This window comes from Episyrphus balteatus, chromosome 3 (genome assembly GCF_945859705.1).
Source record: "Episyrphus balteatus chromosome 3, idEpiBalt1.1, whole genome shotgun sequence".
In the NCBI taxonomy this organism is placed as follows: domain Eukaryota; kingdom Metazoa; phylum Arthropoda; class Insecta; order Diptera; family Syrphidae; genus Episyrphus; species Episyrphus balteatus.
Window position 1 is genome coordinate 20,801,202 of NC_079136.1, and position 6,205 is coordinate 20,807,406.

General features: G+C 33.5%; 1 long non-coding RNA gene across 1 annotated transcript; it reads left to right on the forward strand.

Moving 5' to 3' along the window:
- The first annotated feature begins 417 nt into the window (after positions 1 to 417).
- On the forward strand, positions 418 to 5,929 carry LOC129913076 (uncharacterized). Its single transcript, XR_008771977.1, has 3 exons — positions 418 to 4,722; positions 5,411 to 5,545; positions 5,889 to 5,929. It is a non-coding gene; the product is annotated as an uncharacterized LOC129913076 (long non-coding RNA).
- The last annotated feature ends 276 nt before the right edge of the window (positions 5,930 to 6,205 follow it).

Consider the following 6,205-nt stretch of genomic DNA (forward strand, 5'->3'; position numbering starts at 1 on the left):
GTCCCGTTGGCCTGAGATTATTCTGAAATTATGAATTTGGTCCCGTTGGCCACACAAAAATTAAGATGATTGAATTAGAGTTGAGAGTGTCTATTAAGTTACGATATGAGAATGAAACGAATACTTGTTGATTTCAAAATACTTCGAACAAATTTAAGAAAGCTCCTTTTACCTAAGACAATAATCTGCGTATTGAACTAAAGGTCCTGTTGACCTGAATTTAGTTTCAAATTATGAATTTGGTCCCGTTGGCCACAAAGAGTATAAGAAGATTGAATTAGAGTTGAGAGTGTGTATTTTAGCTACGATATGAGAATGTCAATAATCTGCGTATTGAAATTAAGGTCCCTTTGGCCTGAGATTATTCTGAAATTATGAATTTGGTTCCGTTGGCCACACAAAAATTAAGATGATTGAATTAGAGCTGAGAGTGTCTATTAAGTTACGATATGAGAATGAAACGAATACTTGTTGATTTCAAAATACTTCGAACAAATTTAAGAAAGCTCCTTTTACCTAAGACAATAATCTGCGTATTGAACTAAAGGTCCTGTTGACCTCAATTTAGTTTCAAATTATGAATTTGGTCCCGTTGGCCACAAAGAGTATAAGAAGTTTGAATTAGAGTTGAGAGTGTGTATTTTAGCTACGATATGAGAATGTCAATAATCTGCGTATTGAAATTAAGATCCCGTTGGCCTGAGATTATTCTGAAATTATGAATTTGGTCCCGTTGGCCACAAAAAATATAAGATAATTGAAAGTTGAGTGTGTATTTTAGCTACGATATGAGAATGACAATAATCTGCGTATTGAAATTAAGGTCCCGTTGGCCTGAGTTTATTCTGAAATTATGAATTTGGTCCCGTTGGCCACACAAAAATTAAGATGATTGAATTAGAGTTGAGAGTGTCTATTAAGTTACGATATGAGAATGAAACGAATACTTGTTGATTTCAAAATACTTCGAACAAATTTAAGAAAGCTCCTTTTACCTAAGACAATAATCTGCGTATTGAACTAAAGGTCCTGTTGACCTCAATTTAGTTTCAAATTATGAGTTTGGTCCCGTTGGCCACAAAAAATATAAGATAATTGAAAGTTGAGTGTGTATTTTAGCTACGATATGAGAATGACAATAATCTGCGTATTGAAATTAAGGTCCCGTTGGCCTGAGTTTATTCTGAAATTATGAATTTGGTCCCGTTGGCCACACAAAAATTAAGATGATTGAATTAGAGTTGAGAGTGTCTATTAAGTTACGATATGAGAATAAAACGAATACTTGTTGATTTCAAAATACTTCGAACAAATTTAAGAAAGCTCCTTTTACCTAAGACAATAATCTGCGTATTGAACTAAAGGTCCTGTTGACCTCAATTTAGTTTCAAATTATGAATTTGGTCCCGTTGGCCACAAAGAGTATAAGAAGTTTGAATTAGAGTTGAGAGTGTGTATTTTAGCTACGATATGAGAATGTCAATAATCTCCGTATTGAAATTAAGGTCCCGTTGGCCTGAGATTATTCTGAAATTATGAATTTGGTCCCGTTGGCCACACAAAAATTAAGATGATTGAATTAGAGTTGAGAGTGTCTATTAAGTTACGATATGAGAATGAAACGAATACTTGTTGATTTCAAAATACTTCGAACAAATTTAAGAAAGCTCCTTTTACCTAAGACAATAATCTGCGTATTGAACTAAAGGTCCTGTTGACCTCAATTTAGTTTCAAATTATGAATTTGGTCCCGTTGGCCACAAAGAGTATAAGATGATTGAATTAGAGTTGAGAGTGTGTATTTTAGCTACGATATGAGAATGACAATAATCTGCGTATTGAAATTAAGGTCCCGTTGGCCTGAGTTTATTCTGAAATTATGAATTTGGTCCCGTTGGCCACAAAGAGTATAAGAAGATTGAATTAGAGTTAAGAGTGTGTATTAAGTTACGATATGAGAATGTCAATAATCTGCGTATTGAAATTAAGGTCCCGTTGGCCTGAGTTTATTCTGAAATTATGAATTTGGTCCCGTTGGCCACACAAAAATTAAGATGATTGAATTAGAGTTGAGAGTATCTATTAAGTTACGATATGAGAATGAAACGAATACTTGTTGATTTCAAAATACTTCGAACAAATTTGAGAAAGCTCCTTTTACCTAAGACAATAATCTGCGTATTGAACTAAAGGTCCTGTTGACCTCAATTTAGTTTCAAATTATGAATTTGGTCCCGTTGGCCACAAAGAGTATAAGAAGTTTGAATTAGAGTTGAGAGTGTGTATTTTACCTACGATATGAGAATGTCAATAATCTGCGTATTGAAATTAAGGTCCCGTTGGCCTGAGATTATTCTGAAATTATGAATTTGGTCCCGTTGGCCACACAAAAATTAAGATGATTGAATTAGAGTTGAGAGTGTCTATTAAGTTACGATATGAGAATGAAACGAATACTTGTTGATTTCAAAATACTTCGAACAAATTTAAGAAAGCTCCTTTTACCTAAGACAATAATCTGCGTATTGAACTAAAGGTCCTGTTGACCTCAATTTAGTTTCAAATTATGAATTTGGTCCCGTTGGCCACAAAAAATATAAGATAATTGAAAGTTGAGTGTGTATTTTAGCTACGATATGAGAAAGACAATAATCTGCGTATTGATATTAAGGTCCTGTTGACCTCAATTTAGTTTTAAATTATGAATTTGGTCCCGTTGGCCACAAAGAGTATAAGAAGATTGAATTAGAGTTGAGAGTGTGTATTTTAGCTACGATATGAGAATGTCAATAATCTGCGTATTGAAATTAAGGTCCCGTTGGCCTGGGATTATTCTGAAATTATGAATTTGGTCCCGTTGGCCACACAAAAATTAAGATGATTGAATTAGAGTTGAGAGTGTCTATTAAGTTACGATATGAGAATGAAACGAATACTTGTTGATTTCAAAATACTTCGCACAAATTTAAGAAAGCTACTTTTACCTAAGACAATAATCTGCGTATTGAACTAAAGGTCCTGTTGACCTCAATTTAGTTTCAAATTATGAATTTGGCCCGTTGGCCACAAAAAATATAAGATAATTGAAAGTTGAGTGTGTATTTTAGCTACGATATGAGAATGATAATAGTCTGCGTATTGAAATTAAGGTCCCGTTGGCCTGAGCTTATTCTGAAATTATGAATTTGGTCCCGTTGGCCACACAAAAATTAAGATGATTGAATTAGAGTTGAGAGTGTCTATTAAGCTACGATATGAGAATGAAACGAATACTTGTTGATTTCAAAATACTTCGAACAAATTTAAGAAAGCTCCTTTTACCTAAGACAATAATCTGCGTATTGAACTTAAGGTCCTGTTGACCTCAATTTAGTTTCAAATTATGAATTTGGTCCCGTTGGCCACAAAGAGTATAAGAAGTTTGAATTAGAGTTGAGAGTGTGTATTTTACCTACGATATGAGAATGTCAATAATCTGCGTATTGAAATTAAGGTCCCGTTGGCCTGAGATTATTCTGAAATTATGAATTTGGTCCCGTTGGCCACACAAAAATTAAGATGATTGAATTAGAGTTGAGAGTGTCTATTAAGTTACGATATGAGAATGAAACGAATACTTGTTGATTTCAAAATACTTCGAACAAATTTAAGAAAGCTCCTTTTACCTAAGACAATAATCTGCGTATTGAACTAAAGGTCCTGTTGACCTCAATTTAGTTTCAAATTATGAATTTGGTCCCGTTGGCCACAAAAAATATAAGATAATTGAAAGTTGAGTGTGTATTTTAGCTACGATATGAGAATGATAATAGTCTGCGTATTGAAATTAAGGTCCCGTTGGCCTGAGTTTATTCTGAAATTATGAATTTGGTCCCGTTGGCCACACAAAAATTAAGATGATTGAATTAGAGTTGAGAGTGTCTATTAAGTTACGATATGAGAATGAAACGAATACTTGTTGATTTCAAAATACTTCGAACAAATTTAAGAAAGCTCCTTTTACCTAAGACAATAATCTGCGTATTGAACTAAAGGTCCTGTTGACCTCAATTTAGTTTCAAATTATGAATTTGGTCCCGTTGGCCACAAAGAGTATAAGAAGTTTGAATTAGAGTTGAGAGTGTGTATTTTAGCTACGATATGAGAATGTCAATAATCTGCGTATTGAAATTAAGGTCCCGTTGGCCTGAGATTATTCTGAAATTATGAATTTGGTCCCGTTGGCTACACAAAAATTAAGATGATTGAATTAGAGTTGAGAGTGTCTATTAAGTTACGATATGAGAATGAAACGAATACTTGTTGATTTCAAAATACTTCGAACAAATTTAAGAAAGCTCCTTTTACCTAAGACAATAATCTGCGTATTGAACTAAAGGTCCTGTTGACCTCAATTTAGTTTCAAATTATGAATTTGGTCCCGTTGGCCACAAAGAGTATAAGAAGTTTGAATTAGAGTTGAGAGTGTGTATTTTAGCTACGATATGAGAATGTCAATAATCTGCGTATTGAAATTAAGGTCCCGTTGGCCTGAGATTATTCTGAAATTATGAATTTGGTCCCGTTGGCCACACAAAAATTAAGATGATTGAATTAGAGTTGAGAGTGTCTATTAAGTTACGATATGAGAATGAAACGAATACTTGTTGATTTCAAAATACTTCAAACAAATTTAAGAAAGCTCCTTTTACCTAAGACAATAATCTGCATATTGAACTTAAGGTCCTGTTGACCTCAATTTAGTTTCAAATTATGAATTTGGTCCCGTTGGCCACAAAGAGTATAAGAAGATTGAATTAGAGTTGAGACTGTGTATTTTAGCTACGATATGAGAATGTCAATAATCTGCGTATTGAAATTAAGGTCCCGTTGGCCTGAGATTATTCTGAAATTATGAATTTGGTCCCGTTGGCCACACAAAAATTAAGATGATTGAATTAGAGTTGAGAGTGTCTATTAAGTTACGATATGAGAATGAAACGAATACTTGTTGATTTCAAAATACTTCGAACAAATTTAAGAAAGCTCCTTTTACCTAAGACAATAATCTGCGTATTGAACTAAAGGTCCTGTTGACCTCAATTTAGTTTCAAATTATGAATTTGGTCCCGTTGGCCACAAAGAGTATAAGAAGATTGAATTAGAGTTGAGAGTGTGTATTTTAGCTACGATATGAGAATGTCAATAATCTGCGTATTGAAATTAAGGTCCCGTTGGCCTGAGATTATTCTGAAATTATGAATTTGGTCCCGTTGGCCACACAAAAATTAAGATGATTGAATTAGAGCTGAGAGTGTCTATTAAGTTACGATATGAGAATGAAACGAATACATGTTGATTTCAAAATACTTCGAACAAATTTAAGAAAGCTCCTTTTACCTAAGACAATAATCTGCGTATTCAACTAAAGGTCCTGTTGACCTCAATTTAGTTTCAAATTATGAATTTGGTCCCGTTGGCCACAAAAAATATAAGATAATTGAAAGTTGAGTGTGTATTTTAGCTACGATATGAGAATGACAATAATCTGCGTATTGAAATTAAGGTCCCGTTGGCCTGAGTTTATTCTGAAATTATGAATTTGGTCCCGTTGGCCACACAAAAATTAAGATGATTGAATTAGAGTTGAGAGTGTCTATTAAGTTACGATATGAGAATGAAACGAATACTTGTTAATTCAAAATACTTCGAACAAATTTAAGAAAGCTCCTTTTACCTAAGACAATAATCTGCGTATTGAACTAAAGGTCCTGTTGACCTCAATTTAGTTTCAAATTATGAATTTGGTCCCGTTGGCCACAAAGAGTATAAGAAGATTGAATTAGAGTTGAGAGTGTGTATTTTAGCTACGATATGAGAATGTCAATAATCTGCGTATTGAAATTAAGGTCCCGTTGGCCTGAGATTATTCTGAAATTATGAATTTGGTTCCGTTGGCCACACAAAAATTAAGATGATTGAATTAGAGCTGAGAGTGTCTATTAAGTTACGATATGAGAATGAAACGAATACATGTTGATTTCAAAATACTTCGAACAAATTTAAGAAAGCTCCTTTTACCTAAGACAATAATCTGCGTATTCAACTAAAGGTCCTGTTGACCTCAATTTAGTTTCAAATTATGAATTTGGTCCCGTTGGCCACAAAAAATATAAGATAATTGAAAGTTGAGTGTGTATTTTAGCTACGATATGAGAATGACAAT